Source organism: Vespula pensylvanica, chromosome 2 (assembly GCF_014466175.1).
Source record: "Vespula pensylvanica isolate Volc-1 chromosome 2, ASM1446617v1, whole genome shotgun sequence".
Taxonomy (NCBI): Eukaryota; Metazoa; Arthropoda; class Insecta; order Hymenoptera; family Vespidae; genus Vespula; species Vespula pensylvanica.
The window spans coordinates 18,529,364-18,552,179 of NC_057686.1; the positions used below are offsets into that span (position 1 = coordinate 18,529,364).

Genomic DNA, 22,816 nt, shown 5'->3' on the forward strand with positions numbered 1-22,816 from the left:
TAATAATAGTATATCGAAGAATTAAAATATTTACAAATTTGTAAAAAAACGAAACTTCGTGCTATCTCGTTGCTCTGCCATTGGAAATGATTTCGAAAAATGTATTTTGTAGAATTTTATATTTCTTGTTATATGATAAATTTTTATTATCGGCCAAACAGTTGAAACGATAGTCAATCAATCATCCTACATGATGCTCGAGCTCGATCATCTTACGTCATTTCGAAGCTGATTACTCAAGCAAGGATCTACGAAGTCTCGAGTAAGTAAATTTCAAGATTTTAATTTTATAATTTTATTAATTTTAATTGCAATATCATTAATAACGATTATGTCTTTTTTTTTTTAGTAAAGCAGCGATAGTGTAATTTTACTGTTGTGATCTAGTAATTAGAAGATAAGTCAGTAATTGAATCATCTTGAAGCTGATTAATCGTGCGAGGATCTACAAAGTCTCTAGTAAATAATATTTGCAATTAATTATTTTATAACTTTAAATCATAACGTAGATAATAGTGATTTTGTTTTTGTCTTTTTCAGTTCATTGCAACGGCGCGCGAGGCAATGATATAAAATCGGTGCTTGCTCGAGAATTTAGATTCTTCCGCGTTTCGCGATTTTTGAATTAAAGAATAAATGATTGCGCGCAATGTGATCACAGATTTAATGTCCGTCTCGTAGTAAAAGAACGTAATTAACGCCTACTAGAGTCAGTGTTTTATTTCATCAAATTAGAGTCAGTGCATCAAAAAAGATTATTGAAGATATCTTTCCGAGGATTATCGGTAAGTAGATTTTAAAATGTTATATATAAGTTCGCAATGTTTCATTATAACACGGATAAGGGTTTTGCTTTCTTTTCGGATCATTGCAATTGCTTCGTATCAATCTACAACACCTTTAGCCGGAGTCGACGTTGATCTAGCTCATTTTCAACCTACTACGGATCAACCCATCTCGATATCCACTTACACGGCGGACGAGTGTTTTGGAGCCATCGGAGAACTTCCAAAGTAGTGAGTGAAAAGATTAAAGTCCCTCTAGTGCCCATCGTGTCGAGGATGAAAAAACCTAATCGACACGGGTTACTGGTTGTAATTTTTTATATTGATTATTGATCAGCACGACCACGAGTAAATTCTTTCGTGAGTTTACTCGTGAGCGATAAGTTTGCTTTTTCATAATTTTGCATGCTTATTTATAGCATTTCAATCGATAATATTGATAATTAACTGTACGTAATTATGTTATCTTTCATTTCTTTCCCATGAAATTAAGAAATTAACAAAACGTAAAAAATCTATGTAAAGTTTAACACCTTAGATATACGTGCCATCTAATTAGATATTGATAGAAAACGAACAAGAAGATATTCGCGCTAAGTAGATCCTAGACTACAAGTGACAAGATACAGTCGCGTTAATAAATTAGATTAGCCGCTTCTAGAATAGAGTCGCCTGAGAATTTTTAATAAAGTAAAACATACAATTTTGATATTTATAATATCACAGTGTGGTCGACAGTACAGACAGGTGTAGCGCAATAATCGATTTAAGAAAGACGAGTCCATTTCAACGTATCTTCCTCCTGCTCCAATTGCGTTTCTTAACTTTTTAATGTCGAGTTAATGATTTTCAACTTTTAATTTGACAATAGAGAAATGCCGTGAGAATAATTGAAAGTTTGTTAATAATAGCATATTAAAGTAGCATTATTACGAGGTGTATTACACGTCGGGAAACTACAAATTATATTTGAATTTAAATTTAGAATAACGGCGGAAAGGCAAGTTGGACCTTCGTGAAAAAATTCATCTATTAAAATTGTGGTCGATGAATCTTTTATAAATTAAATCGGAAGACTTATTAAACGCAATTAATTCGAATGTTTGATCTTAGCCCGGGAGCGCGGTATGCAGTAACCTTCGCACGGTGAATCGGTATTGCTTGCGATCCAATTCAATTGTGTAGCGCGAATAATGGCGTGGTAATGGGCAGCATATTTTAATGCCTTTTCAAAATTGTTTGTGCTCGATCATAGTATGTGTGTATATATATATATATCCTTGAGAAACGTATGGAAAATATGCAGAATATTTCTATTGGTACAAATAATTAGAGCTCTAGCACGAATAGAAATCAAGAAATTATTATAGGTTATTAATCGTTGTTAGTTTTGTAAACCTGTCGCTTCTGACCGTAGAGTAGATAAATTATATCTTCCAGACTCGATCGAGGTCGTCGCAAAATAGGACGAGACGCGTCTCGTGAATTTTCCCGTCTCGCGTTTAATCGCGTTTCGCGTGACCAAGAGCGAGGAAACTATTTTTAGGTAGTTTGCGTCTTTGGCCGTGGCTCACGCAGATTAGAAGAACGGAAGGTCGATGTTACACGAAACGTCATTGAGCACGGTTCGGTCTCCTTTCTATCTCGCTCCGCTTCCAAACAACGCTAGGAGGTCAAGGGGAAAACGTAAATTCTTCGTAGTAGTTAGTATTTTCATTTGGCGGAGCTTCACCAACGACACACACGCGTCGTGCGGCCAATGTTTATTTATAGCGTCCTGTCCTACGTATTTTACAAGATAGATCTAACATGGAAAGAAAGACGTTCCCAGCGGATTCTGCAAACACCTTTTTTTTCCTCCGACTTTTTCTACACGTTGCGTCAAGAATACTCAACGGAGATTTGTATATCGATCTGTTACCGTTTCTTTTTCTCTTTTTTTCTTTCTTTGTAGCTTTTCCGACTTCATCTACGGTTTCATAGGCAAGGTTAATGAACTTACGACGCAGCTCTTATCCATTGGCAATATTCAATCGAATTGCGATCGAAACGGCGGGTATCTGTGAAACGATGCATTCCAACGCTTATTCCATTATCCCACGTGATTTCGATGGGCTTCAATTACTTTATCCGGCAATATTGCCAAAGGTAGTTGCACGTTAACGATATATTTAAGCCGCAGCCGACTATCGGCATTATCACTTACCCCCTCGATGTCGTCTAAATTCACACGCATACGTACGTATGTACGTAAAGGGTTAATCGAGGATGCCAGTTATCGTTACGCCGTATCGTGTATCGTAAAAATAACGGCAACGTATCCCTTATGCCACTCTTCTGGAAGCTTGATATTATTTTTAATCGAACGATCGGTCGTATTGTTGAGAGAGGGGGGGGGGGGAGAGGAAGATATCGATGGAAATGGCCATCGTGGATGCCTCTCCGAATCTCTAAACGATTGCCTCGCGAATACGAGTGAATTACAGCGAAGCTATTAACGCGAGATGGCTTCGATGAATCCGGACGATTTAAATCTCGCTTTAACGCGAAGATGGTGCTTGTGCGAGTGCTCGAAAGAGATGGAGGAGGGTCGATTGAAAAATAAAAGGAGGCGAAATCGATCGAGTCCTTTGGTTTATCGAATGCAAAAACGATAAATAAAGAAAGCTCACGGATGGAAGCACCGAACTGCTTTACCATCCTCCTTCCCTCATCTAACTATTCCATTCGATTCTTTTATTTCCGAAAAAGGGAGAGTCTATTTTCAACGAGCCGAACGAATAATCGGTTGCCATGTCGGTTTACCCGTTAAATATTATTTCATCGATTACATAAATGCATTCGGATCGGCGTGTAACCGGAAAACCGATGAATTCACGTCGCAGCGGGCAAATAAAACTCGCGCTGATTCTCTCCCCCCTCTCCCATCCCCTATCCCGACCACTTTGATTTTATTTCCGCGCGCGCATCGGAGGAGGGAGAATAAACGGGAGCCATTTAAAATTGTCGAAACTCGACTCTTTTTTCTTCCTCTTTTATTCGTCCCCTCCCCCACCCCGTCTCTCTCTCTTTTCAAATCGAAGAATTGTTCGTTGCTTCGGACGAATTAGCAAGTGGATATCGATGGGAGAAAGGTTCGATCGAAACGATGCACTCTCCCAAATGTCGAAAAGAACGTACGAATTCGTAGTAAATTAATTCCGACGGCGATCCGAAAAAGAGGTGAAAAATATTTGTCACGTATTTTCTTTCGATACAACTCCGTGCCTTTCCAATTTTCTTTGGCAGAGTAATTCTTTGAAATCGTCGATACTTCCGGTCGCATTAGGTTCGCCGTTGGCTCGTCGAACGCTCGACTATCTCGTTTACCTTGCGCATGGCCCGAGGGCTTGCGGTATCCGACCGAAAATCGAGGAACTGTTTGGGATCGTTCGGAAAGAATACAAACGGGCAATAGGCTTTACCTTTTACCCGATATCGCCGCGCGTGCTTCTTCCTTTTGCTCGTCGCTTCTATCTCGTTATCGAGTGGATCGAGATGGAATCGAGATACTTTATTTCCTTTCCATAATGTTACCGTTTTCCATCTTTCGCGATCGGTCGTATAGAAACACGAGCGAGCGAAACGCGTACACAAAGAATTAGCGCTACGATCGATTCCATTCTCGAATTAATTTTCCGTTGTCGTGTGTACGCGCGAATCGACGAAACTCCGAGAAAATCACCGAACCAGAGGACGTACGTACGAAAAGAAAATATCCGAACGGTAGTTTGGAAACGAAAAAAATAGAAAAAGCACAAACCGAGAAGAGATGCAAAGGAAGACGGACGATCGCGGCAGCGCTTTGTTCTTTCTCGCTATTTTTGACCGGCTTCGAGACGTCTCCGTCTCCTTCTCTCTTTCTTGCTTACAAACTCTTTATTCATCTTTCTCTTCCCTTCCTCTTCGAAATGCTCTTGCTTCTTCGACGTAGCGCGTGCGCGCGCGCTCGTGCGCGAATAGAAGCCGTGGATCACGACTCTTCTCCTCCGTCTCCTTCTCTCTACTGTCAAGAACTTACGCCATAGCGAAATTTTTTCTCCGTTTGATAAAGTCCTAACGGATTACGGGGTCCAGCCCCGCCTATACCTACAACGTATCTACGTATATCCACGTGCTGGTAGAAAATATCGTAAAACGACGTATGTACTACATGGACGTGCGATGCAAATTAGGGAGCGACGGTTGTCGGGCGTTTCCCTAAGGCAGACGTCGTCTCGACGAGAGATTTCTAGAATTTCCGAGGGCGGAAACGTCGGCCACGTGACTGCAGCCAATTTCCTTCTACGTTACCTTCCACGTTATCTTCCACGTAACCTCCTTCCACGTTCGCGGACAGACGAGAATGTAGAAAGACGAAAAGGGCGAAGCTCGAACATCACGTCGGTCCTTTCCTTGTCCATCTTATTTTAGGGCAGGATAATTCGAAATATCTCGATGGTATGGAAGGCACGTTTTCGTCGAATGCGGAACGCACGCGTGTGCGTCGATAATACTCCGCGTGCAGTGCCGAAACGGAGTCTCGAAATTCGATGCGCGGAATTTCGGAATTCTCCGATTCGCGTCAGACTCGCATTAAACTACCATCTAACCCTCGCTATCCCCTCCGTCGTTCTACGATTAACCTTAGATGTACCTAGTTTGGGATTGCGTCGGATCTTCAACGTGTTTCTATTTCATAGTAGACGTATCTCTCGCGATAGACGAGCAATAAAATTAGGTACTCCATGGAGATTTTATGGGGACAGACAAATCCTGAATCCGATCGTTACGATACCATCGTTCGAAATATCGCGAAATCGAAAGTTTCTCTTCGAGGGACGAAGAAATATTTCTCTCGGAGATAAAGAAATATTTCTCTCGCTCTCCCTCTCTCGCTCTCTCTCTCTCTTTCCTGTGGAATTATCGGCGAATCAGGACGCGCTCGCGTCTCGTTCCACGCGAGAAACACGCGCGACACCTACGCTCTTCCGGTTCTCGTTAAGGATAAAGCGGTCGTCGAGTAAATGCGATTGAATGACTCGGATAGCATAACGTATAGCTTACATAGCTCTGCATACGTTCGGAAACTTCCTAGATTATTCCTTGACACAATTGATAACCAATATCGCGCGTTCCTTCGCAACGACGCGCAACGCTTCCAGTTGCTAAATCGGATACTATATTTTTGACTTTTAGGAAAAAATCTCGATTGAATACTCGATCGTTAATGAGCTTTTCTTTCCACTCGTGGAACGCGAAGAAAATATTTTTGAACGCTAGCGTGTACGTGCGTACGGTCGTAAGAAACCCGTATACGGTTGCTGGAAGGAGGATATAAGTAAGTAAGGCGGGAAGAAGAATAAGAAGAATAAGAAGAAGAAGGAGGAGAAGAAGAATAAGAAGAAGAAGGTGTATTGACCTTCTTGCCCCGGTAATTGCTTGTTTTATCTTAATAAGCGTACGTAAGTGCGGTGGCTCGCAACAGTTACATCGTCTAACGTATCCTGTTTAATTAAAGCACGTTGCGCGAGCTAAAGGAATCTCTTATTGTCCCCTTTCTCTCCTCCACCCACCCCCTCTCTCCTTCTCTCCCTCTCTCTATTTCATTCACTCTCTCCCACCGTCTCGCCTTTCTCTCGGTCCCGTTACAGCTCGCATCCACCTCCGCATCCTATTATTAAGGCGTAAAACGAGCGGGATAATTTAGAATTACGGCACGTGGTAATAGCTGAAAGGTGTTGGGACAACATCATCCCCTCTGGCGACGAGAAATATTGAATGAATGAATTAATTACTTCTATCCTTCCTCGTTAGTAATTATAATTCGTTTAACGTCAACGAATTTGCAAAGTTCTTCTTCCGAGTGTCTTATTAAATTTTGTCACGCAACGATCGGTAATTCGTGTCCTCTCGATCGAAGACGATAACGATTTAAGGGACGGTAACGCGTCGTGGTCGTCGTTCGCGGACCTCGAGAGAGAGAGAGAGAGAGAGGAGCATGCGCATCTTTAGACTTAATTTGTCGTTTCCTCGAAGCAATTCGACTCCACGGTATCAGCAAAGTCGACATTGACCTCCGGCTAAGGCGAGCTACTCCGATATCGAGTCGAAGGAAGTAAGAGAAAGAGGAAGAAGCGTGGACCTTCCGCAGACTCCTACCCGATCTAGCGTGCAAACGAAGATACATCGTGTTTCGTTTTTCATGCCGTTGGAAAGACCAATTTCAGCGGTCTTCGACCGTCTGCTGCCAAGCTAATCGTTATTTACGACCCCTATGTACACGTATATCGCGCGTAGGGCTCCTTCGTGGCCCTATTTGTTTATCGATCTAGGAACCCGCGAGATATCGAGTTCTCTTGTAATCCTCTTGAAAATTTAACGGTTATTCAATATTTACGATTATCGATGAGGTAAAATGCTCTCGCGAAAAATGCTCGGTATTCGAGGAAAAGAATAATGATTAATTCGCCGGCGAGAATTATTAATCGAATTGACGATCTTTCATTCGACAACGGCGAAGGAAGTTATTGTCGAAGGCAACGTTCCGTTGAAATAACGATATCTCGTTCGTCTCGTATCCGTCCTCCTCTATTATCGTCGATGGTTCATTAGGAATGGCGATATTAGCGAGGGATGACGTATCGACCGATTATCTCGTTTTTGTAACGCGCTTTCGAACCGATGGACCTGTTTAATCTTGCCTATGCTAATCGTTATTTACGATCGTAAGCAGGAGAATACACAGGTTGGGAACGAGTAGGTAGAGGGTACCTATACGTAAACGCAGATGCATGGCGGATTTGCTTATCGATCTTTGGATAATGGAGATTAAGGGCCGGACGGTTAGTCGCATGGTTTCGCGTTAAACTCGTTTTCTCTTCTCGCATTGGAATAAGAAATCGGTCGCGACATTATCACGATGCATGGAAATACGTTAAATAACGTATACGTGGGAACGTCGAATCTCGCGTTCGACGCGCAGTCGTACGCGTTCGTTCATCGATCTGCTCGACGTATGGCGACATATGGCCTCGCGTTAATTATTCTCGTTCGATACTTCAATTATGATACGCGAGTATTACACCGGACGCGATAAATAACGGTCTTACTTCTTTTCCTCGTGGCCCATTACGTCCGCTACGATAAAGAAAAGTATAGCGTCCGAGTCTACCTTGCTTTTACTATAATTAACAAACCCACAGCCATTCCTTTTGGTCGGGGTCGCTAATGTGACTTTACTACCGTAAAAGAATTATTTCGAATTTAGCGCGTAAAGTTCGACTCTATACACAAGGTAGTTTCGAAGTAAACGAATGTGTTGCGGACGAAATGTGATTTGGGGAAAAATAATCAAAGTACCGTATAATGGTTCGCTGATGTAGTCGTTAGTTCGATAGAACTCGGAAATACGAGTAGCGCACGTTCGTCGTTCAATACCTTCTATTTTCAGAGCGAAAAATAATCATCGACGGAACGACGAGAATCGGGCGAATCGACTTTGAACGAGAGAGAGAGAGAAAGAGAGAGAGAGAGAGAGAGAGAGAGAGAGAGAGAGAGAGAGAGAGAGAGAGAGACGTAACCGTCGCTCTTGGAAAGTACCTAGACAGGTCCAAGGGCCGAAAGGTTCGTCACTTTCGCTGTCTCGTCGCTACGCTTTTTACAGTCCTCCGTCTTTTCTTCTTATCCTCTTCCTCCGCCTTCCTTACCTCTTCTTTCTTCCGATCTACTGGCATGATCGTTTGCTTCATAAATCTTGGACGCAACCAACCGTAAAGCCATAACTCGTGGAAGGGCGAGAGGGAAGAGAGAATCGGGGTGCGACGAGGTGTGGCGTCGAATCCTTCCTTTCTTCCTCTCCCTTCTCTTCCACTTCTTCTTCTTCTTCTTCTTCTTCTTCTTCTTCTTCTTCTACTTCTCGAAGTACCGTACGCGACTCGTCGTACCCACGCTATTTCCACGTAAAGAAAAAAAAGACTTGATTCTCCGGAAACGGATGACATCGTCACTGGCATACTTATGCTTGCTCGTACGTACATATGTATGTCCTACGAGGCGAGGCTGTGCACGATCATTTTCGTCGCACTCTTCGTTTCTTTTTTTTATTTTAAGATTCGACGTTGTACGTATGGGATTAGAGAAAATATTTATCGACGAACTTAACGTAGCTGTTAACGGAGAAAATTTTCATAATCGATGCTTCACCTCGATCGATCGAACTACGCATTGAACGAAGTCGTATTGCTGCTATTGTTTGTCGAATACGTTTAGATATTATTTCGAATCCATTTCGATTTCCAATTATCCGTGCAATCACTTCGCAATAATTAACATCGCGTAGGTATATCGTATACCTTTCTCTCTCTACAATCAACGGAGGAGTTTAAATCGAATGGCGTATCCTATTTCAAGATAACGTCATCGTAGATTTTTCTAAAACTACAACGGTCCGGATCGACACCCAGTTCGCAAAGCACGTAGGTGGAGTAACGTTGACGCGTAAACTTATACAAGGTGGGCATAGTGTTTTCAGTCGACTTTCGATGCTTATAAAAAATACTACACGACGATTGAGTTATTCGTTAAAAGAAACGATACGCCTAGGATAACTTTCGACGAAAAGAAACAAGCGTCGCGACGTATGACGAGATCCGATCGAATCTCGATCGTAATAATATTTGAGCGATAAGCTTTCGAGTAGATAATGGCTATTACTATTTATCTTACAAGACATCTTGTTATCGTCCTTCGTAACATCATTATCGTCCAATTAAGACCAAATAAGGCCACCCTTCGTGCCACGAGTTTTATATATATATATTTTCCCTTTCAGAATTAATTTCCCTTATTATACCATTTTTGAAGTATTATTTATAAGATGACACTGTGTAGATAGGCACGAGGCACGGACTCAAGACGGCCATGCGATATAATAGCGTCTTTCTGCGGTGAGTCACGCTGCTTCTCCTTACGGTCGTCCAAAGGCGTGCTGTTTCTCCCTATCCCTCTCTCCCTCGCTCCCTCCCCTCCTCTCTCTATTTCCCTCTCTCTCTCTCTCTCTCTCTCTCCCTCTCTGTTCCCTCATCGTCTCGAGGAGAGAACGTTCCTACGTAAAAGTTAACGTACGTACGAATGCACCTTTGCTCGTCGCACGCCGAACGTAGGTTGGCGCGCGCCGAGTCCGACTCGTTCTCGCGACGGGAAAAGTAATGACCGGCGCCCATTGAACACTCATTCATGAGAACGGCCTTCGCGCGGCTTTACTTTTACGCTCGAGCGCGTACGCGAGCGAGCGTAGACGGGCCGTCGTTCGCTACCGTCCTTTCCAAAGCGTCATATTCGATGACATATACCTTCTACCGTAACTACACGGGTATTATTGCATAGGCAATTCGCTAGGAAAATGACGTCTTCGCCGAGTTTGAAAGATCGAAAACGAACCTCGTAGGACGATATCACCGACTGTTCGGAGAAAATCTTATTAAGAGACTAAGGTGTACGAGTATCTAACGAAAGGTAAATGTTTTGACGCGGTTTCGTGATTATGGCACTCTTTCAAAGAGCATACCGTAGTTAAAGACGAGAGAGAGAGAGAAATATTGAACAGAGACAGGTACAAAATCGTGGTTGGTTACCGCAAGAAGGTGAACCTAGCTGTACAGATTTTCACGGTAGTACTCGGGTGACTACTTACTCGTTGGCTACTCGAGAACTAACGGCTACTCTTGCGAGTTACTCTCTACTCAGTGTGGAACCTTCAACTCTGACCACCGACCACCGAGATACAGACCACCGTTGACCACCGACGAGCGTATAGCAAAGCTCGTCTCTGCGTTAAAGCTCGAACTTATTTTCGGAAAAGCATCGCTCCGCACCGTGAAAATAACGATAAAAAGGAAACTTCGTACTTGTAGCAAGATCATTTAAATAATAATCTAAAATTCGATCGAAAATCAATTCTTGGAAGGTGAAATGGCAAGCGTTGTTTCGCGTTTTTCTTAACGGAGGAGATTGACGGATAGCACGCATAGCACGCGCGCGCGTATGTGTGTGTGTGTGTGTGTGTGTGTGCGGAGGCGTGCGTGAACGGACTAACCTACTTGTGCCTATTTAAATGGAACGAGCGACGCATAATCGCAAAGGGAATAGGGGGACGGCGTCGAGGTAGGGTAGCTACTAGCACTGCGTCGTGGTATCGCAGAGCGGCCGTTTAGAAATCGCCGTGAATCCGAAATGCAAATGTAATCGGGCGCGCACGTTCCGCGTAAATATTTACGAGCTCGAATCGAGAATACATCGCGTGGCGCGCCTTTGAAGCCCCCGCTAGTCGTCGTCGTCGTCGTCGTCCTTGTTGCTCGAGGTAGAATGAAAATTTTTCTTCTCCGTCGCTTCCATCTCACCCTACCTTCCACGCCAACTGCAACAACCTCCCATTCGATTCGACCCAAACGAAACCATGCGAATTAATAACACGTACTATAAAAACGGCGGTCGTATCGTCTCTAGATTATGATTAAAGTTAAATGTTTGGAAAGACGAAATATCGAAAGTATCTCAATGTTTCTCGTTCGAGCACAACGAATCGCAAGACTCGTTACATTTGCTCCTAAGGTTAGTAATCTATCTTTCGCTTGATATTTCTGCAGAAATAACAGCGGTACGAAGCTATCACGGATAACGAAAATAAGCGAGACGGGAAAAATTAACAAATGCGTGCGTTCTTTTGTGCAGAATAGAGAGAGAGAGAGAGAGAGAGAGAGAGAGAGAGAGAGAGAGAGAGAGAGAGAGAGAGAGAGAGAGAGAGAGAGAGACAAAGGCAGAACTCACGGAAGGCTACACTGCTTCCTTCTTTCTTCTTTTTCCACGGGTTCCTTTACTCTCGCAACGAGCGCGCCCACAGAATGCCTTTCAGTCTCCTTCCTCTTACCTTCCTCTTTCAGAATCTTTTCAAGAAGCTTGCATATCGTATTCGAATCTGTCTGCTGCACTGGCTCGTGCCTCCGAGGTACCCTTCCCTCCACTTTCCGTTCTCCCTTCCCAAGTTTTCTTACTTAACATCTATCTTCTTTATTCCTTTCCGTTTTCTTACTCTATCCTTTCCCTCCTTTCTAAAGACAAAACGGAAGAGAGAGAGAGAGAGAGAGAGAGAGGGAGAGAGAGAGAGAGACAGACAGAGAGAGAGAGAGCGACGGATAGAGAAGAAATGCCGAGCAGCATCGTTAGCGACAACGAAAAACGGTAGGCAAGATTCGAAGTGAAAGATCTGCAAATATTTTGTTACTCGATTTAAAGACAGGAAATTACGTTCTTTTCTGGAAAAAAATACGACGACCAACTATATCACCAATTCCTCGTGTAACGTAATCGAATCGACGTATAATGACACGCTATAGGATTTGTAGCGAGTTCGAAAGTTCACGAAACCCGAATCAATTAGACCGTAGACGGCCCGTCCTCCGTCGGTCGTTTCCAACTGGCAAATAACTGTCTCTAACCGCATATAATCTCGTTAAGCTGTAAATTCTAATTACACGAAGCGCGGAAAGTCAGATTCCAAGCTCTCCGCACTGCGATAATCCCTCCTCCGATAAAGCGACTACCATGCAACTCGCGATCCAGTAATCGCGAAGCGAACCATAATCGTGTTATCCGTGCAAAGTCAAAGTTCGACGTTTCAGCGAGCCTCTCTTTCTTTTCCACTTCAATTTCCCTACGAATTTCCTAATTCGGAGAAGGGAAAAGAGATGAAATAAGGAAAGAGAAATGGAAAGGAATGCGGAGGAAGGTGGCCGAGCATGTCAAACAGTAATCAACGGAGGCAAATACGTCGCGTAAATATGACGTGCCTCCTTGCGAGAGAGTACTAGAGAGCCTTCGTAAGAGGAAAGACGTCTCGAACGCGACTTCGCGAAGAGAACCACCACCGGGCGAAAGGTAAGGCTTGCCAAGTCAAATTTTTCCCGTCACGACGTTTAAGCGAAGATCCAAGGCCTCGCCCTAGAAGGAGAAGTGTGCGGGGCCTCGCGCCCTCTTATTTGACGCGTTTCTCTCGAAACACGCTCCGCTTATCTCCGACCGTCTCTTTCCGCAAATTGAAAAGACGTTTGCCGTTTGAAAAGTAGGTCGTGACGTTTCTTCCCTTCGACTTTTCGAATTACGCCGCTAAATCCGAGTTATTCGAACTAATAGAAAGACGCCAATGTCGCGGTAAATGGACTTTCGGACGAGGGAAAGATAAACAACGTTGCACGTTTAATCGTGTACCGCGTATTTAAAAAATGATCTCATCGTCGACGCGGTATCGTACGTATACCATTTAATGTTATCCTCTAACGACGAATCGTTCTTAACTATCCAACGTCCAACGAGCCGTCGTTCGCTCGCTCTCTATTCTCTTTTTCGAAACGGAGTCAAAACGTCAAAGAATATCTCGTCGAGTAACGATCGTGGGATTTTGAAAAAAAAAAGTGCGAGAGCGATGATTTTTCCCGAGGGAGCAACTTGGAAAAAAAAAAGAAATTTCTAGTTGCAATTTTGCATGCGCGAGCACGATATTCCCCGGTTAATATTCACGGTGGTTATCGACCAACTATATATTCCTCCCTTCGATTCGAGTTCTACGTGACAACGCCTCGTGGGAGAGTCGAGTAAGAAAAAGGAAAAAAGTGGAACGGGCAAAGTTAATCATACCGCGAAATATTTTTCTCGTAAGGCCGCGAATCGAGAACGAACGACGAAACGCGTAGTCGGAGTAGGAGCTCGAAAAGCAAACGCGAGGAAAAATTCGAGACTCGTCGACAACAACGATGGTTCGTTACTCCGAGAGTACTCGTGTGATAGACCGCCGCGATTAATGACAGCTACACCCTTTCCTCTTTCTCTACGGCTACACGTCTTTGCCCTCTCCCTCTTTCTATTTCGTTCGTTCGTTACTTCGTAAGAGCACTTCGAGTTGGAGTACCATTGAAACGTTAAACGTTCCAAAACGAAGATATTCTCGCTTCATTTACCATTCTTCGATCTTTTCGCGGTACACGCTCCTTGTCTTTGAAATCGTCTTTTATCTTTCGTCTTTATTCTTTCCGTCCGATTCAACGATAGGATCCATTGATATTTAAAACGTTTAGAAAGTACAGTACACATTGCGCATACTGATATAGTACTTTAATACATACATGTAATTGGAGGAACGAAGGGGCCAGTTAATGACTGTGAGAACCACTGAAACAATTCTCTTGCACGAGAAAATAAATCGTCGCGCTCGTATAAATAGAAACATTCACAACTCGGCTCGCTAATTATGTTCTCTTTGCTCTTACGCACTTTCTCTCTCTCTCTCTCTCTCAGCCTACACTCGCAGGTATGTCAGCCGTGCGATAACGCGACGCTCGTCTTAGTCCTTTCGCTCGTTTTCGCCGAAAGCGGGGTGCCACGTAATTCGTCTCATTCTTTCGTCGCGTTTTATTTTGGAAGGAAATAGAAAGGGAGAAAGAGAGCGAGAGAAAGAAAGAAGCGAGTAGAGATATACGCGAAAGCACTTTGTTCCTTTATCACCGGCCAGCGAGATCGAAATTTCCTGACTTTCTTTGATACGTTCGTTCGCACGAGCAAAGGCGGAAACGCTGCACGAGCTTTTGAGTAATGATGAAAGACTAGGAGGAAGCAACGGCTAACGAGACCGAGCGTTAATTAGATCATCCCTTCGTAGGTGGTGCTTAATCGAATTCGTAGAGTTGAAAGAAGGTTGAAAAGGGGGAAAGGAAGGAGGAAGAAAGAAAGAGGACTCTTCGTTTTTCTTTCTCAGCTTTTTTCAGCCCACTTCTCTTTCTTACTCTTCTACTATTTATCTACTTATCTCTCTTTCTCTTTTTCCTGCAAGAGGAACGACCAAGTCGGTTCTTTCCCGGAGCGGGAAAGAAGTGACATTACTATGTTTAGAAAGCTCGCGCGTGCCCAGCACCTTTCGATCGCGGCTACTCGAGATAAAAGCGTCGAAGGTTCTAGCTCCTTCTTTCTCTCTCGCTCTCTCGCTCTCCTTCTTTTTCTCTTTCCTTTTCCCTCCTTGCCATCGCGCGAGACTTCTCGAAGAACAGAAATAAGTATGTTTCCGGTCGCTCCTCGTCCCGACTTTCCTGTTCAAACGTTCGCGCTTACGAAACCTCTCTGCATTTGATAAAAACTACGAGCCATTTCGTACGGGGCGCAACGGTATACGCGATTAATAGATACATCTGTAAACCAATTCGTAAGATATAACACTTTTCCGATTGAAAAAAGAAACGATTATATCCGACCTACGTATCTCGATTTGGTCGAGTATAAAGATCGAGCAATTACGTTCGTTCGATAAAGACCAAAGAAAGCCATGATACTACGTGAAAAGAATTTATGTTGGCGATTACGGAGGATCGTCGGAGGTTACCGAAGAAAAAGAAGGCGAAACGGAAAAGGAACGGAAGAGAAACGGAATTTGTCGAAACGAGGTGGATGAGTGTGCTCGAACGGCAAAACGAGTCTGTACGTTTTCTTAGCCATCGTCCTTCTCGACGATGAGCCTTCAACGACAAGTGGAGGTGTATATACGTAGGGTACGCTTTCTTCTCGTTAGAGGGGAACTCCGCGAAATATACTCGAGAAAAGAAGTTCCGGAAGTAACCGAAATAAGACGGACGGATAATGAGTCCGACCGAGCTACGTTGCTTTTCTTCGACGACGACGTGGCCCTTTGACAACGTCCCTAATTGGTCTTTTTCTATTATTCCAGGAGCAAGCGTTCTCGACGTTATTGTTCGCAAGAGACGATCGCGGATAAAAATTTTTGAGATTTTCGTACGCTCGTAAAGCGTATTGGAATAAAAATTTCGAAAACCCACGTATCGCGTGTTTATTACAACGACGGGAAAAAGGACGTCGACAGGATGGTATAAAAACAAAAAAAAAAAAAAATAAGAAAGAATAGAAAAAGCGGATAGTAAAACGGCGACGTATCATTTTTCTACTCTGTACGTCGATTTACAAGGGACTCGCGTGTTTAAAGAGAGAACGAAAAATGGGTGAAAGGAACAACATGGTTCGGTGCGGAGCGAACCAGAACGAGAGAAGCGCCGTCTCCCGTTGGTTCTGCTCGGCTTCGTCTTTTCAAACTCGCTCGCTGTGGCTCGCATGTGCGCGCGCGCGCATGAGCTGCTCGTAAATATTCACCCCGGTAGGTTCTTGCATATTCATTTCTAGCAGCGGACGTACACACAGAGGGGTCCACCAAATGAAATAATGGCCGAGGATTTCGCCAGGACACGTAGTCTAATCTCTTTTTCTCTCCCTACCCTGTACGACTCTTTCTCTCCCTCTCTCCCTCCCCCGTTTTTGTTCCATCCTTCCTTCTCTTTTTATATCCATCTCCTTGTAATCTATTCTCTCGAATCCTGTTTCTTTGTCTCCTTTTTTCGTCCTACGGGATAACTCTCGAAAATATAATTTATGGATACGCGTGTTGTCTACTGTCATTGAGATCCGCAGCGACCGGTAGCGTTCCATCTTACCTCCTTTATAGATTTATCTATAGATTTATGAGAAACGAGGAAAAGAGGGATGGAGAGAGAGAGAGAGAGAGAGAGGGAGAAAGAGAGAGAAAATATTTCTCAGCGAATGCGATTACGTTAGAAAACGTGAAAAATTGTAATTCCTCGGCACACACGTGCATTCCTAGCGAGTTAATTCGCAGTACATTTTTGCGGCCGGTATCGAGGCGTGGACATCTTCGTTGAATTTTAAAAACCTTATGCAGATGCGCGGTAGCCGACAACAATAAGAGAGTGCTCCATTACTTATACTCTTTTTCTCCTATATACTCGTATGTATACGTATTTACGTACATAGTATGTCCATACATATGCATGTACCCCTTTCTACGAGGCCGCACGCGGGACGGCGAAGCGTAACGACATAATGCAAGCACAGCCACGTGATATGAAAAATTGTGACGCGTGTTCGCCCTCTTCGTTACGGACGAGAGTGTAATTCGGTCGCTGGCGCACCTTTTACGACGCCTAGAGAAATATTTTCAAAAATAGTCGATCAAAAACTGATACTCCGTTGTCCACGCTTCCTTCGAGAGCGAGTGTAATAAGATTTCGCGAATTTCAATTTGCGCGTCGTTAATTAACGGGAAGCACCTATAGGTCCGTGTCCTTGAAAGGAGAGCATCCCGCAGTAAAGAAGGAAGGAAGAGTTTGAGACACGTGCGAGAAGGTGAACGCGCGAGACCGAGTTAATGTTAATTAAATCGAGGCCGAGGGTCGTAATTTAATTAAGAGACCTCGTACGATGCTCGTGGAAGGAAGAGAGAAGTGCCGAAAGAAGGCGGAACGTGAATCGACCTACCTCGTTCGCGCTCTTATAACTAGATAATTATTCTATGCTTCTTAATGGGTTATCGATAACGAGCGAATTACTTCAAAATAGTATGCTCGACGGATATCGCGAATGAGTATCAAGAAACGAAAGATATTGAATGGTATAACGTAAACGAACGAAACTTTTAGAATTCGGAAAGGTCGTTTCTGCCTCTCTCTCTCTCTCTCTCTCTCTCTCTCTCTCTCTCTCTCTCTCTCTCCCGTCGCGCGAGTCTCGGCAGCGACTTAACCTCCGTATTCGCACGGTAGACTGCACGCATTTTCTATAAAAGGCCGATTCTGCGGGAGGGTGAAAGGAGAACGCGCACGCGAGAACTAGAACGCGTAACGTTTTAATAAACGCAATTATCCGATGTACATGGTCATCGTTCCAAGGGGAACGAGCAATCGAACCATCCATCGATTCTTTATTTAACGAAACTCGAAGAATCACAGAACGTAGCGTGATACGGAGATAATGAGTTTTTCCTTGAATCGATTTTTCTCCCGACCGCATAGAATTTCATATTTTATTTTGTTGCCGCGATTCGTGTTCGTAGTCGATAGACTCGAGGGCGCACGTTGGCGGACTTTGTATTTTTCCGTGGCAAGCTCGAGCACGATTTAAAGACGAGAATCGCGCCTACGCTGCTTATAAATAACGTAATTAGTCTTCCTCCGCCTCCTAACGCTTTATTCTATCCTTTCCCTTCCACTCCTGCGTCTGGATACGCATCAAGTAGTTTTACGTCTCTCCCTCTTTCTCTCTCTTCTTATTTATTTTCTTTTTTCTTTTACTTTTTTTTTTTATATCTTTCTCGCTCGCGCATTTTCAACATCCTTCCTCTTTCCTCTTTATTTTCTCCTTCTTGTTTTTCTTTCTTTTTTTTAATTAATCCTGAAAGCAGACCGAAACGAAACTACACTCGCGCTTGGTCGATCTCACTTCCTGGTCGAAAGAACTTCCGCGAGAAAAAAAATAGAAAGAGAGAGAGAGAGAGAGAGAGAGAGAGAGAGAGAGAGAGAGAGAGCGGGCGCCCTAGCGCGAATCAAATTTTCATTCGTACTTCCGCACGTTCTTTTTCCATCGGTTGTAAAATGGAAAGAGCTTCGCTAGTGGATTCGCGGGAAAACGAGGAAGGGAGAGAAGAGGGATATAGAGAGTTGATAAACACGAGATTACATCGATGCATCGATCTACGCGGGCGAAAATGTGCGGACGGTGCTAAAAAAAGAAAAAACTGCATCAAACAGTGACCGAGAGAGCGAGAGAGCGAGAGAAAGAATACACGGTGTAACGTCGCTCGCGATTGAACGTTCTCTTTTTTATGAATTTTTAATATCGCGTTAAAAATGATTACGCATTTTTCATTCCGTAGAGAGAGGGGGGTGGGGTGGGAGGGAGATAAAAATATATTCAAAAATTTTTCGAGTCCTTTGTTTCATCGGTACCGTGTGCCCGTAGGTACACGGTACGTACGTAATACGATTATCGAGTATAAAACGATATTAATGTCTCGGGGAATTTCCTTAAGGGATGCTAAAAGCTCGAATCCAGTTGTTTCTCGCGAGAACGGTGAAACGCGATGGACCTTACATTCGAGTTAATTTTACTCTCTTCCGAGGATTATTTATCGTCGCTTGGGGAGAACAGGAAAACCTTTTCAAGACGCTTCGCGGTTTCTCTCGTTTCGCCGCATTGAAATATAAGCGACTTATCTCCGAACATAAAACTTCGAACTCGCGCCTTTACGATCGCCATAGCTTTCTCACGAGTTCTGGCCGGGCACGAGTATACGCGATCGCACGACGATACCGATCGATTCGTCTTTTTTATTCGAATAAGTACATGGAGCTAAAATCTAATTTCGAATCGGGAATTTGAAATAATAATCTGCGATAAACGGTAGTCGAATTTACGACGGTATACCGATTATCGGATAAATCCATTAAATTCGAATCGTCGAATCGTTTATGTAGCTTACTCCGATCTTCCTAAATGCTCCCGGTAAGCGTATTAACGTAACCAAACGGTACAGTCGAATTCCTATAAATCGGACGTTCGACGCGAGATATTAATAATTATTTCAAATTTCATAAACCTTTGAAATCCATTAGCGCCGGCAATAACGATGTTGTCCGAGTGAGAAAGTAAAATGGATTAGCGCGAATCCCGAACGAGACGCGCTATAAATTTTCAATAAACCTTTTAACAAATACGCGAAAAACGTACGTTTATCTTAACGATTTCGATCGTCGATCGCCACATCGACGTTAATCCTTTCTTATTCGCTTCGACGAAATTGGGTTTCTCGATCGTTCGTTTCGAAATCTTTCGTTGTAAAAGGTAAGAAAATTACGCAATAAAGTGTCTTTTTCGATCGCTGGGCGGCAAACTTTTAATCCGTTCCGCCGTTCGACGTTCGAGAGAGTTTGCCGCGTCTCTATGCAAATTTCCTTGTTCTCGAAAGAAAATAAACGTTTGATAGAAAGATAGGAAGATGGTACAAGGTAAGAATATATAGTCGAAGAAGGACGGAATAGCTTCACTTTGTGCGAATGCATATCGCATCGATGGAGAAAAAGAGAAAAAGAGTAAGAGCCGGCTTTAGAAAGGGCATCGCATAGAAGGCGGTTTGATGGTCTCTCCTTAGTAGCATCCGGGAATCGTAAGATCTAAGCCGTATTCCACTCGTTCCAAGACACGGTATACGCGTTGTAATACCACACTCGTAACGGCGTTAGAAAATGGTCGCGTAAAAGCTTACCGAATGGTATGGGCTCTCTTTCGAAAATAAAAAAAAAAGAGAGGAAATGATCGAGCAAGGAACGAGCTCGTACGGGCTTGTTTCCCGTCGCGAGGCGAAGCTCGTAATGCTCGATGTTTGACCCTCCTTAACGGAGCCATTCCTCGTCTCTCTCTCTCTCTCTCTCTCTCTCTGCTTTCCTCGTGCTTTCTTTACGGATAGTTGAAGGATACAAAAAGTGTGAATGCTCACGTGATACAAGTTAGGACACTCGAGACGATCGAATTCGTTCTAACGGTCCAACCGTCTACAAAACGATGGGAAATAAAGGATATAAAATACCTCATAGGCGAAGTCTTGCTCGCAGTTTTATCGCACGGCCAAAGGTTATATTTACTTTTGATTTACGATTGGAACGGGTCTTCGATGCGATATCAGATTTTTATATCGCACGTAACTACGGTATAAACGATATGCGCTATCTCGTAAAAATTCGTCTACAATGAATTTATCGTTCCATTAATTATATTATTCTTTGTTATACGTGTTACATCGACGGAGAGACAAGGGTCAACGAATAAGATTACTCGAGCTCGAACGATTCGGCACGGCGATCGCGAATTAACGAGCGCGGCGCTCGAGATAAAATAACAAGTCGCGTAAAAGAGTACCGATTTACGTAGCGATTACCTTCTCGAGCTATCTCCGCGCGATGCTTTTCCATCGAGCCATGGAATCCTTCGATAGCCCGGTAGGGACGGTAGGATCGTTCGTTCTTAATTAAACTCGACGCATGTATCCACGGTGGTTAAGAGGAGGCGATCGTTTATCAGGGAAGGTGTCTCCTATCGGCAGCTACCGGCAGACAAAGCTCTAGGTACCGATAAAGCGACGCGATAGCGCGCGAAGCACGAGGGATGTTGCAGAGAGGAAAGACGAGACCGTTCGAGCGTGAAAGAGGAAGACGAGGAGGAGACGAGAGAAAAGAGACGGACGAACGCGGAGAGAAAGAGAAAAAGAAAAACAGGCGAGTGGGCGGCCGATGCAAGCGAGCGAAGGAGAAGGAGGTCGTAAGCCGCGAGGTTTACTTTGGATGATCCCATGACTCCTTCGCAGAGGACGACACGGTTTAATGGTTCGCCTGAGAACGCCGCGCCAGTAGCTGCTGGCACCTCCATCTTCTCATTCTCCTTTCTTTCTTTCTCTCTTTCTTTCCTCCCTCCGTCCCTCCTTCCTTCCTTCCTTCCTTCCTTCCTTCCTTCCTTCCTTCGCTCTTCCTTTCTTGCTTTCTTGCAACGTCTTTCCTCCTCCTCATCTCCTATCAGAGAAAGGGGCCGCGCTTCTCGAGCATACCGAGCGTAGAATTTACTTCCAAATGTCACGTTGGTTTACCGAGAATTCGAGTCCGAATGCGTTTTCCGCATGAAGCGAAGTAAACGACGGAAAGGCGCGTTCTTTTTATCCCTTTTCTTTCGTTTCATCGTCGCCGCGCAAAGTCGAGGCGCGAAATGAAAAATGCATGCTACGAGATTTAACGGCTTTAAAACGAAGGAATTCAAACTCGATGAGGATCGTAGAACTTTATTAAAGGTAAAAAATGGATCCTCGGATTAAAAGGATCGTTGTTTCGTCTTGAAAAATAAAGCGGTTATTTATGTGGCCTGTTTTAGGCTCGCCGCGTTCCAGTCGCCGTACGTATAACCAACGACCCTCGAGAAGGACGAGAACGAAAGTTACCGTTAAGAACTTGTGTACCTCCAAGATCCAAAGAGACCCTTCTGCAAACGAATAGGCTACGAGTTACGTCGAAGAAACTTTTAATTCCTTCGCGCTAACCAAGATGCGCCTTGGAGAGAAATAAAAGGGTCAGAAAGGGAAATGAAAATGAAAGGAGTTACTAAAGAATACACGGTGCGAAGGAGGACTCGGCGTTTTCGCTCGTTTTACCGTGAGATAAAAGCGCGTGGAAATATAGGAATACACGTCGTAGGGTCACGACAGAGGCGAATTCTTTGACGCTACTTAATTGCCCGCGCCTTTTAAGTATAGAGGAGAGAGAGAAGAAAATTATAAAGCCGAAGAGATTTCAAGGACTCGCATTCTTCGGCAGGTCGACGATGTCTCTCTCGCGTGAGAAAGTGGAAAAACGAAATAGTCGAGGAGAGATAAATTTTATCGGACGATTCCGTTCTTCTCGACGTCGGAGAAAGTAAGAAACGCGAAAGAAGGGAGCTAGTATCTTTCGTTAATTACCTTCGGCGCGTTCTCTCCTCGATCGTTCCTACGCGGAAAGAATTCCAAAAGTAACAATGATAAAAAGGGACATTAAGCGCCGAACTATCGACGACCGCGAGCCTCGTATAACAGGAAGAAGGAGAAAGGGGAAAAAGAAGATTCGCTAGCTCGCGGCGAACCTGCGGGAAAGCTACAAAAGCCCATTCTCCTACGTTTCCTCGATGCAAATAGGAAACTTTTTAATTAAGGCCGTTAACTCGAGCGAAGGATTATTCAAATTTTAATAGGTTATACCCGAAGGCCGAACCAAGGGAAGGAGAAGCGAGAGCCGAGCTTTCAATTCTTCCTTATCAAAAAAACTCGAGAGTGCTTCGCGATGCTCGATGATCGAACGATCGGCCACGAAGAAAAAAGAGAAGCTTCAACTTTGGCGCGTTCCTTCGTTTCTTCTCAGCGTGCCGTGAGAATTTGTTCGAAATTCTGCGCTGTAAAGTAATAATCCTTTACGCAGAGGAAGAGAGAGAGAGAGAAATGAAAAGCGTTTCCTCTTTGCGATCGTTCGAAGCGTTAAAATTTCCACGGTGCCTCGAAAGAAACGGTGCTCCCCGGGAGGATCGTAAGATTCGTAGGGACAAGACAA

The 22,816-nt window shown here is 43.9% G+C and overlaps 1 protein-coding gene and 1 long non-coding RNA gene across 3 annotated transcripts in view; one reads left to right on the forward strand and one right to left on the reverse strand.

Moving 5' to 3' along the window:
* The window catches only part of LOC122638148 (protein rhomboid), a 247,900-nt gene that overhangs the window by 156,405 nt on the left and 68,679 nt on the right, over positions 1-22,816 (reverse strand). The gene's annotated exons all lie outside the window — the stretch shown is intronic.
* The window catches only part of LOC122638158, an 88,133-nt gene continuing 65,346 nt past the window's right edge, over positions 30-22,816 (forward strand). Inside the window, exons 1-4 of the long non-coding RNA XR_006329358.1 lie at positions 30-262; positions 388-459; positions 541-785; positions 905-1,016. This is a non-coding gene — a long non-coding RNA (uncharacterized LOC122638158). The remainder of the gene's footprint in view (positions 263-387; positions 460-540; positions 786-904; positions 1,017-22,816) is intronic.